We start from the raw sequence: 12,190 nt of genomic DNA, 5'->3' as shown, positions 1-12,190 counted from the left end.
ACATCGAGATTAGGGTTATGCATTCTGATCAATTTTAATATTGGAGTATCCATCCATTGAAGTTAATGAACGGACTTCAAGTTAAAGGCAACAATCTGTTCCTTCCCTGCTAAAGCAAACAAAAGAAAAGTGACACTAATTTTAATAGACTTAAATGGCTTAAATGTTCAAACATAATTTGTTTTTTTACATTTTAAAAATAGCCAAGGGAAATCAGTAGGTTTTCATGCTGAATGAGAATGGAGGCTGCCTCAGATGAGCTGATGAGCTAACACTGACCTACAGCCAAATGGTATATCGCTGGATGCTGATGCATTTTCTTCTCATTGGAAGATGTACCAATAATGTTAGTTTGTCAAATAAATATCTGGATATCTGTTTTAGGATCTAACTTAAAATCAGCTACAGTAAGTTAACTTTGTTAGTGAAAAAAGATACACGAGAGCTGACCAGACTATCTGTCTATCTCAATTACGTCCTTGGAAATGCATCCTTTGCAACACATTCACATGAAGGCACTCGTGTCATAGTGGCAATGAGTTGGTAATGAGTTACTCAAAAATAGGAGCAAAAGTGTCACATTTTGCATTTATTTTTAGAACATAAATGGCTAAACTGTCAGCCTGTTTAATATCTTCCTATGATGAAAAGCAACCAATACCTGAGTAGTGACTTCAGCATTCAAATATCTCTATCTCTAATCGCCATACTTCAAATATTTTCACAATATACATCAAAACATTTTGTTTTTTGAAGTTTGATCAGTTACTACAGGAGATGTCATGTTTAAAAAATACTATCAGAAACAATGTATAAAATTGTTTTTTTATTAATAGTATAGTATTTTTAAATATGGACTAATTTGGATTAATTATGCTCTCTTTCTTATTAAACATGCAGTTGGTCAGTGTACAAGTACTGATGATAAACACAAAATGCTTGGAAAATTAAACCTAATGCAATTAATCTAATCATACTGCCCACCCCTTGCTCTCACTATCAATTATATTAATACTCAAATCTGCCAATTATCTCACAAGGGAGCAACCAGGGTTTTTTAAAGGCTAAACAATAAAAACTAACTAAACAATAAACCATGCAGAATCTGTCAAAATTCTCCCCTAAAAACTAGATAAGAATAAACATAAATTGATGTGCATGTGTATAAATGGTCATATCTATGAGGCTATTTCTTACTATAAGAGAATTTAAAATAAGCATCATCTTCGTGCATTTGCCAACTTATCACTGACGATTCATTAAGAATTGTTTTTAATTGTTCTTATGTGATAGCCTCAGATGTTATGCAGCCGCAACTACTGCCCAATGGGGAATCTAAACATGTACAGTAGGACATTAAAGATTATAGCCATACCAACCTGTGGTAACACACCCACCCACCCAGTGCTGTGATCATGAAAGCTCTGCAAAGGCCTGCGTCCTCCTGTCACTTTGAGTTTCTGTGACCTGACCTCCTCTGCTCTGCCCTTCCAGCTCTGTCTGCTCTCACAGCTGAAAGAGCCACAAACACGGCTCACTAAATCATCTTCACATTCCCCTTAAGATAACATTCTTCTGACATTAGGAAAAGCACAGGCATATTAGCGCCGTCAGCTAGATCTTCCTTTATTGTTCTACTTGTCAAAAGATCACATCTCCATTTCTTTTTTATATTGAACAACAATTCACATAAAACAAGGTGTAACACTACTGATAGTTTATCAACAAAATGTAGAAGGAAGACCTGAAAACAAACCAAAATGCCTGAGCTTTCAAAGATACCAGGCAATACTGACTAAGCAAGTAACTTCAGCAGACATCTGGCGCATGGAATGTTACATGTCATCTTTCTGAAAAGGCTCTCTGAGTCTACGGAGGGCAGATGCACAAAAAGCCCAAAAGCAGTGCACTGGCACTCATGTGGTCGTTTTTAATCCGCGTGTCCAATCAGCACTTAAGGCATGCCAGCAAGTGAAAAACCTACTGACTGATAGGAGCTGACGGGCTGCTCGCCTCAGCAGCGCAGCACACAACTCGTGTGCTTTTGTTGTAGATGAGCCTGCCTAATGAATCTTTATTTAGTGACGTGAATTATGGTGATGCACACAAGTGCCACATATAGTCAGGTCTACAAAGGCTTCAAGGAAAAGGCGATCAGACAGCGGATCCATATGACCACTAGTCAGGTTCATCTAGAGGATTACAACAGCCCCAGCCACAACTGTGATCTGATGTCTGCTCCGTCTCAGACAGGGTGTGCTGTAATCAACTAGTCTGGGATAACGACAGCTAGTATAGGTCCAGCATCAGCAAAGGTCTACAGTGCATCACTGAGCTAAAGGACAGGAAAACCACTTCCTCAGGCTTCGGTTAGCAACAGACATTCAAATCTGGTTTCTTACACATATTCTATCCTTAACTAAACTGTTCTAGAGACTTAAAAAGGGATCTAGATCTAAGGGAGCTAAAACACCAAGCACCATCCCTCCAGTTACTGCCGGTTACTGCACTCACCAGCTTCAGGTACGTATTCCTGTGGAACATTCTGGGAGATCACAGATTTTTACACAGCCTGCAAATGAACCCTTTACTGAAATGTGCACTGTACAAAAAGACCATAACCAGATTTTTTCAAATTAGTTTTCAGTGCTGGGTTACTAAGTTATCCATTACAAATTACTAATTACTTCTGTCAAACTGGGTTTACTGTACTTGTCACATCCTGGAAAAAACCCATACAAATCTGCACAAATTAGAAAACACACAGTAGTCCATTACGTAGAAAGAAATAACCAGTCAGTATAACTTAAAAAGCCTGTCACAATCCCTGCCTTTGAATAAGACACCGACAAATATGGCCAATTAAAATTCTAAAGTGTTAATGCTATTTCGAAAACCCTAGGACAGCCTCCAAACTATATGCAAAGCTTACAGAGCTGTTCCTGAATGAAAACTGAGTCTGGTCTGTAGGGGAGGTTAGCCTCTCTCTTCAGCATGAATCAATCAGTTTCATATTACAGTATATTAGCAGGACTTGATGCCTCAACTGATCTTTCATCAAGATTACATGCTTCTTGCACTCACATTCACAATCAAAGTTGCACAGTCAGCTGAGGCAGGTAGCACATGCACAGGCAAATTAGGCAGAAGGATAGGCCTGGGTAATCTGAATGAATGTTTTAAAGGCATCACACATGATTAATATTGTGGCGTTAGAGACAGTAACTGTATTACAAGAATTTAAACTGTAATGCGTTATGTTTGTTACAGGAAAAGATAACGTGTCACCACAACACTGCTCAGAGAATATTATAAACATATAAACACACATATGTGCACCTACTTTATCCACATATTGAAGATTAAAAAGAAGAGACCTCATTTGATCATTCTGAACTCCTCTACAGAATCTGGGTTTAACTTAACTCTGCTCTATAGAGAGTACACTGGGTATTTCAGTGCCATTGATGGTAATGTTCCTGTGGATGAGACTTCAAGAGAAACAGCAGTGAAGTGAGCAAGTGGCAGATAGCAGGCTGGAAGTGAATGAGTATGTTGAATAACAGGGCCCAAGGTCAAGAATGGATATGAAAAAGCAGAACACTCTTAGCTCTGGGCTCTATGCAGTCAGTAAATACATAGCCTAACTTATTAAAAAGCTTCATGAAAAAAGACAAACTGCACAAAGATGGAGTGACAGAGGGGGAGAGAGAGAGACACGCACACACACACACATGTACCATTTAAAAAAAAAAAAAAAAAAAAAAAAAAAAAAAAAAAAAAAAAAAAAAAGGAAAATGTGAGTGGGAGCCTGGGCCAAACCTGCCAGGTCATGTTGTGTTCCCCTCCATGAACTCTGTCCAGAAAGCCTGGAGTTTGGTAAACAAAATGACCAACAAATAAACTAACGTATTCAGGCGCATTCCCTTTTATTGAGAGTCATCTGAAAAAAGGAAACTAATAAGGAGAGGCCCAGAGAAAGGCTGGAGGCTTGTCTGGTTTTTTGGGGAACACTGAGGAGAAAGTGAGGTGAGTACAATTTAGCAGTGCCTGCAGGAAACTGAGAGCTTTCTGTTGTAGATGACGGTAGAAGAAATGGCAAAAATTTATTTTTATGTTTATATTATGTATATATTTATCATGTATTGAGATACATGAAGATATTGTAGCGCTGACTCAGAAGACAACACAGACAGCATAGCGCATAGGCTCTTACTTTGAACAGACACTTCAACTGCAGCGAGAAAAGCCCGGCCCTGTGCCATCTTCTTCCAACACACTGTGACTAGCCCTCTTCAGTTACAATTACTCTAATTAACTACAAACTAAACCAGTCAGCAAAAACAACAGCAGTCACTGACCTTTTTAACCAAAGTATGCTGCGTGCTGAGAGCCACTTTTGTTGCGTGGATTCTGTGGCGGATGATACAATATCTTTACGATGTACGTGATATCTCGCTCTTCTGAGGTTTGCTAACCCTTGACGCCCTAAGGCTTGCAGACCAACACAATGCACCAGCAAAACAGAGCTTTTTATTTTATTTTTATTCATTGCAAATCAAACAGCTGGTTAAATATATATCCAATCATCCTTTTTATGCAGTTTTAACTTTAACAGTGTGACACTACTGAGAGCTATTATTTACTATTTATCATTTAATGTTAGACTCCTTACAGTGGTTGTAAACCTGTCCTGTTGATAATTCATGCAGTTGTTCAGTGTCCTAGAACTATCCATAATGGACGTAAGGCATATTATGACACCATTATTGTGATAAAGTTAAAATACCAGGACATCACCCACCTCTATGAGGAAGAAAGCTGGGAAAGTAAGACTGTTGAACTTCTGGATGTGTTTTCCAGGCGTTCAAGTTCGGGCAATGGTCCCTCATCTACCACTGCAATATCTTACTTTGCTTGGCCCAGTTTATTGCTACACCTCTGCAGTGATCCCACCTCAGTATACCTCTAAACTCCTCCTGGGATGCACAGACCCCATCTATTTTAATCTCTGACATTTTTCCTGACATGTTGAGGACACGTTGCAAAGCTGGCCTGACAAACTGTATCCCACAATGTATTTGTTTGGGGAACAGGATACCAACAATCAGCCAGAAGATGACTTAATGACTGTCTGTCTGTCTGCCTTTTCACCGCCTTATATAACCAAGAGTTCCAGGACTACGGCAGTACCAGATAACACAAACCACTGCACATCACACAGCTTCTCCTCACGACACAATCTCAGACCGAGACGCTGTTATGCAATAAACTCCACTAGACTGAAAGACAACATAATGTGTGTGAGGAACAGCTTTGTGCAGCCCGTAACGGAGGAGAGGAGATACAGAGTAAATCACTGCTGAAGGCAGAGCGAGAGGAGAAGGAGGCGTCCTCCGTCTGACCCCACACCCACTCTGTCTCAAGCATGCTGAGGCAGACTTAGGCAGACTTAGCCAGGCCAAGCCTCAAACTAGGCCACTCACAGCACAGCATCATTTCATTGCATATAAATTCCTTTAAAGTAATTATTTTGCCAAAAATTAATTTTACTAAATTCTCCCCTTAAACCCAATAAAATCTTTTAATTTTGCAGCAGAGCCATGAGGCTACAATGTATATCTAAAAACAGTACTGGCATCAGTCTTGAAGCCTGATGTTTTTCTGTAGTTTTGTCAATTTTTACAGATTGCAGTGCAATATACTATGCCATAAACAACATAATCAAGTCTATTTGAGGGCTATTTAATTCATTTCAGTGGAATTTCATATCATACATTTCCTAAGCATATAAATTTCACATGCAGATCTTGACCTTGAGTACAACTCTAACATGCTTATTTACATCCTTGAATAACAGTGCCAAAGCCGGTTTAAAGGAAGCATAGCCACTTCCTATTTCTCCCATTGTATCAAAAACATGACTGCAAAAGGACAAGTGAGTCTTTAATGAGTGGGGCAATGCAGGTAAGGGGCTAAAAACTAAAAATTAAACCTGTTTTTAACCATTTGAGACATTTCTTTAATTTGGGAAGTAGAAAGTTATAGTCTATATATGGATACATTTTATACTACAGCAAATAGGTTTAAGCAGAATGCTCGCCTTTCCACTACTGAGTGCTGATCAGCTCAGTGTCATAAACATACATGAGGTACTGTCAGAAATATAACACTTTAGACTCCTATAACAGTAGTGCTGACATACAGCATTTTATGCTGTTCTGTGATTTCCTTTATAAAAAAAATTATTACACATTCACAAATGACAAATTTACACAAAAGCTCTATAGGAGCTCATTCTTTGGATCATCCATAGGTTAATCATTAGTTAGGTGGGTTATGTTAACCCAGTACCTCCTTTGTTAGATTTACTTACATTAGTTACTGATGAAAAAAATCCTTATCTTCAGAATTGTTATTATAACAATGAAGTTATAATAAGAAAAGATATAGCCAAACTTATCATAAAGGCTTATGATGGCAAGTCCATTAAAGTGCTCTGGGACATACATATTCTGAAATATGTCTTTCTAAGTATGGCTATGTTAGCTAAATGTATTAAATGTTTATGATGACAACTAGCTACCACACTGTAAAGTCACAATTATTGAGTTCGTCAACTACACCAGAAGTCCTTTATCTAGCTATTAAACTAATGTGGTGGTAAGATCAGTTTAAATACACCCCATATTCCTTGATATAAGGCTATTCAGTTCATGAAAGTATGATTTCTACATCCAAATAGTGCAATACATGTCTGTAGAAACATGTATGCCCTATGTGTGAAACACAAATGGTTTTAAATTGATCATATTTTGCATTGCTTGTGGTGTTTGTGCAATTTAATTACCTATGTAATGCACTACATAGATAAATTGTAGCATGATGGTAGAAAGCCAGTTTACATAGTCCTCTTGTGAACTAGCCACATCAACAATGACAGAAAGCCTGCAAGCATTTAATGGCTCATATTTTAATGAGTTGAGATACCATTAAATATGACTTATATGAAGTACAACATGTAGCTACCGGTATGTTGCTGTCTCACCTCATTGTCCACAGCTTTTTTTTTCATTATTTTCAGCCCACAACAGTTACTGGTGCTTCAAAGCTATCTAACACTACTACATTTGCATGAATACCAGAAAAAAATGTAGCTAATTGTTGTTACATGTACCGAGTCATACTTTGACTGAGAATTACAAACTGGTTAGGTCTGCTGAGGTATTGTGCACTATTTATGCATAACTGTATAATAGGCTATAACTGCCATGAGGGGTCCTTGGCAGACGGGGGCCCTACGCAACTGATTGCATATAGGAAGAAGTGGATATTAGATCATCTATATTAGATGGTATAACTACTTACAGTAGTTCTTACATAGTACTTACATAGTAGCTGAGTTATTATAATCAACTGTAATTTTTCATGCTGCACCCAACCAAAATTATGAGAAATGGTTAACAGGACAGCATAAAGTACATAATTCCATAATATATTATTAAAATCACAACTGCTCCTTCTGTATCAAATAAATAATTTCTGTAAAATTTTGAAGAAATTTTTTCTTTTTACTCATATTCTCAGCAGATGTTTTTTCCTCCAGAATAGAACATTACTGTTCAAAAGAAAATGGCAATCTGTCTTTTATTCCCTTTGTGACAAACAAAAGAGCTAATGTTCTCTTTGCTTGGCCAAAGTCCAAAACAAACACAAGCTTAAAATCTGCACTCAAGCTCCTTCAGTGACCATGTGTCTTGCAAGTGGTGCTCCAGAGACCTCCCTAAAATTTGCCTGCAGGATTAAGAATGTTAAACTTCCAGAGCTTAAAATGATGTTAGAGCTTACGCAAAAAAACATGTCTTTAAACGATAAATATGAAAAAAAAAATACTTCATATTTTATACACAAGCAACTGCACGATCACATGTGTGCACTAGATTGCATGTTTGATCACAACCCCTGTGTTACACTTTTAGCTAACTGAAAATACAAATGGAAACAAATTTTATTTGTGTATTTAACCCCTGAAGTTGAAAACCAGCCAGGAAGCAGCTGTTGAAAAAGGTGAATGTATAAGGAAATGCAGTTAATGTGGCATAAAGTGTGATTCCTACTAGGGTTCGACTTAAGGACACACTACTTGGGGGGTAATCAAGAGAAACCAACACTGAGTAGCATTATGGGAGCTGCCAGTTTGTAAGGCTCCAAGAAGAGGAAAAGGAAGGTTTCCTCTATGTCTCGCAGTCTTTACAACTGCCGCAGAAAGAGCAAAACCAGATTCTTTGATGTGTGTGAAAGGGCACCTTCTGCCAGAACCAGCCTACAGAGCTGAAGGCAGAGATGCAGTGGAGATGGCAGTAATGGAGAGGGACTGACCACTGCTACAGGTCTCTCTTACCCTTCAAACATAAACATGTAAACACAAACAAATAAAGGCAGCAGACATGCCACTGCTTAGGCTGCTGTCAAGCCCTGTTCATCAGCTGAACAGTCACACTGTCACTCAGTGCACAGAGGCTGCTTTAAACAAATTTTTACATGCACACAGTCATATCCTACAGGCTAGTATAAAGTCGTTGGTCTACAATATGCAAATTGATTCATGATATACAAACACTGTATAACACCATTGTACGTGGCATGATGTACACCGTCAGAAAAAAAAAAGGTAGTGAACCGTCTCTGGGGTGGTACCCAGTACCTTTAATGAGGGGAACATAATTGTGCCATAATCTATTGCAGTTACAGTACTGTGCGAACGTATTAAGCATCTAAGCAATTTTTTAAACAATTTACCTCAGCAGTGAGTTTTTCACAATATACATTAGAATAAAGTCATATTCATAATTCAAATAAACATAAAAACAATAAAAAAGTAACAAGAATTTCTTGGGTCCATATTTCTCCTTGACACCTTCACAGCCGCCACAGAGACTTGTTAATATCATCAATTACATCATGAGCACAATTTACTGAAGCACTAATTGGTCAAACCAGGAGTTGCTAGGGTGTATCCTGCCTTCCGCCCGATGACCGCTGTCATAGGCTCCAGCACCACCCCGCGACACTCAGGGAGAAGCAGCTTACAAAATGGATGGATGGATGGATGGCGGAGTTGCTTTTTAACTACATATAATACTGTAATACTGGGCTTCCTCGAGGAGAAGTTTGAAAATGGTTAAACAAACACACTATGAGAAAAACACAAAAGCCTCCAAGGCAAGTGGACATTCGGTGTCCATTTTTAGTAGCCAAAATGTGAAATGTTGTGGCCAAGCGCACTAGGTAATAGGCAACACCGCCCCTGCTTTACTTGTGGTGTCTAAGACCTGTAATTTATTTCATTTACATGCTTAAGATTTTTTTTAAACAACAGATTAAAATAAAAATCTGGAAAGGTGCTAGTTAATAGTTAGAAGATTATCTAATGATTTTGGTGTGAAAAAATGAAATGAAACAGTCCAATCAAAACAAGCCAGCTACTGAGATATTCTTCTAGGACTGACTAGCAGTTCTCAGGAATCATGGGCTTATTGACTTTTTTAATGCAAACTAGAACATCATCTGATGACTTTGATCAATAATGCCCAGTGTTAGTATGAGCTCTATTTGTTTTAACAGTGTGATGAGTATTAGGTTATACTGCATGTCCCCATTTTTCTACTCATCTTTGTTTTAGAATATGCTGAATGAGGTCATGTTTCAATTATTTACTTATTTGATTTACTTTTTATTCAAAGGGTTTGATCAAATTAACTTTCAAAGAGATTTTTCAATTTTTTAAACACTGAACAATAACCTGAAAGATATTTGCAAAAATGATGATGCAGAATCACTACCAGAACAGTAAAGACCCCCCACCCCAGTTTCTCAATATGACAGGATCACACTCAGACTATACTACTGTCCTCTGCAACGCTACAGTCTGCCTGCAGCTGAACAAATGACACCCATCTTGCACACTTCCCCTTTATTGCCTCAACTGCCTGAGAGCCCAGAGTCAACCTTCAGACCAGGAGCACAGAGACCACATACAGACACAGGCACACATGCTCATAAGGGTAGAAAGTCAGTAGAGGGCCTAATCTTCTCTTGCCTCAAAATGCTGCCATACCCTGTAATATAGTAAGAAAACTGAATTTCAAAACCTTACAGACAGAGAACTACTGTATTATTCACTGTTTTTCTCTAATATTCACAAAATTTAAGAAGAAATTTCACTTAAAAATGTCTGTATAATATAATACACATCAGTTTGGTATAATTTGGTATATTTATTTACTATCCAAAATGAAAAGTGGGCCTACAACTGCCTTTATCTGAAGTGTTGATAACAGTAAAAATCTGGTAAATTTTTCATTGGGTATTACTTTGCCTTACAAAATTCAGCTTGTTCAGCCATACAGTCGCAAAAGTCAAATTAATGGTGACTAAGGTTTTGTTGATTTTAGAAGTGAACATAAGAACACATTCTCTACAGAGAACCTCTGTATATTTTAATGTAAAATTACGGTTTATTTACAGAATTGAATGTGATGGGAAATGGGAAAAAATGTTAAACTCAGCAAATAAACAGAAATTGTGCTCTAAACACACCACATTCAAGGTGTGTTCCCTTGTTAACATATTTTCACTTGTAAAATCAAAACGTAATTTGACAGGGGTGTTCAGACTTTTGCACACAACTATACCTCTCCACCATGAATGTTTTAGGCCAAAAGCTTCTCAAAACATTTGTAAAACAATGTCTCAGGCATCAGGTAGTTTATTCATAACCATTAAATTACTTTCTCTAAATTCTCTTTTAAAGGTCTTTAGGACTGTGAGATGGCTTTAAAGGGAGAAGCTTCTAATTCAGATCTTTAAAAAATAAAAGTACAGTGATGTTATACTTTACTGTCAGGTTTACTGAAAGTTCAGCATTAAGTGCGTGTCTATACATTAAGTATCTATATGAGAATCTACTTTGGACTCAAAGCCTCAATCAGTACAACAACAACCTGTTGATTGCATCTAATAAAACAGACTGAAAATGCACATCAAAGAAAAAAAATGATGCAGACGTAATTTCAGTCAATGACATTTCAAATTTCTGATTCTAGTGAAAAATGTTAGATTTTCTTCATGTCAAGAGCCATTAAAGGTGCTTCATCTGCAAGAATTTCACTGATACTAATGAGAGGTCCTGAATATCAGCTAACAAATATATCTGTCCGGCCCTAGTGTGCATGTGAACACGTACGCTGTTCAGTCCTGTGTGCTTCTGTCCATTTATTTACTATCACAGAGAAATATGAGAGTCATTCATCAGGCATAGAGCACAGCTGGCAGAATGCAGGCCCAACAAGGCCTTCTTCCCCTGGAGATGCAGGGACAGCGTGGCTGCAGATGAAGCACATCTGCCGCAGGACTGTCCAGGGTGTGCTTGGTTGCCTAAAGTAGGGCGGGCTGACCCAAATACAGCTCCCTCCTGAGACAGCGCAGCGTCAATGCACCGTCGCAGCGGCTCACTTAGCAGCCTGCTTCCCTACTGGAGCAGTCACACTCACGCCATCACCAAGAGGAAAAGAAGACGGAGCATAGCAGCAGAGGCAATGCTAGATGTGCTAATTGTCACAAGTGGAACGCCACAGTCTGTAGAATCAATGTCAAGTGTGAAAGTGTGCCGACAGCTGGATTATAATCTAAAAGCTCAGATAGAAAATGAACTGAAGTTTAAATTAAATTCTGCAATTATTCAGACAGCAATGAATGTATATAATTAAGAGTATAACTAATGAGGTCACATATAAAAAAAAACACTTATTTTAGATGCCAAAAATGCTATATAATTTCATTTGTCCCCTAAAAGTATAGTTCAATGCTTTCCATGGTATCTGTGGTACATAAACATTAAAAATCTGCATCATGGTTAGTGTACATATTTTTACTACAAACAAACAAACAAACAATAAATAAATAAATAAAGCAGAACATTTTTGTTGCTTAATTGTGTTGTGTTCAATGTGTGACCTCTAGGCAGAAAATGGAAGTGGCTTTGTAAACTGATATTCAAAGCTAGGCCCTATAAAGAATCCTGAACAACAGCATTTAAAAAAGCTTCCTGAAGTTTACGCCACAATACCACCACTGGTGAGCTTGCAGAAAATCTGGATACATTTCTAAGACTGAATCAACAGCTTTTTTA

General features: G+C 37.9%; 1 protein-coding gene across 13 annotated transcripts in view; it reads right to left on the bottom strand.

The window, feature by feature from the left end:
• The window catches only part of LOC108436089 (microtubule-associated protein 4), a 108,683-nt gene that overhangs the window by 55,166 nt on the left and 41,327 nt on the right, over positions 1-12,190 (bottom strand). The window lies entirely within an intron of this gene.

The sequence above is a fragment of the Pygocentrus nattereri genome, chromosome 3 (genome assembly GCF_015220715.1).
Source record: "Pygocentrus nattereri isolate fPygNat1 chromosome 3, fPygNat1.pri, whole genome shotgun sequence".
Classification (NCBI taxonomy): domain Eukaryota; kingdom Metazoa; phylum Chordata; class Actinopteri; order Characiformes; family Serrasalmidae; genus Pygocentrus; species Pygocentrus nattereri.
This window is presented reverse-complemented; position numbering and strand designations above follow the sequence as displayed.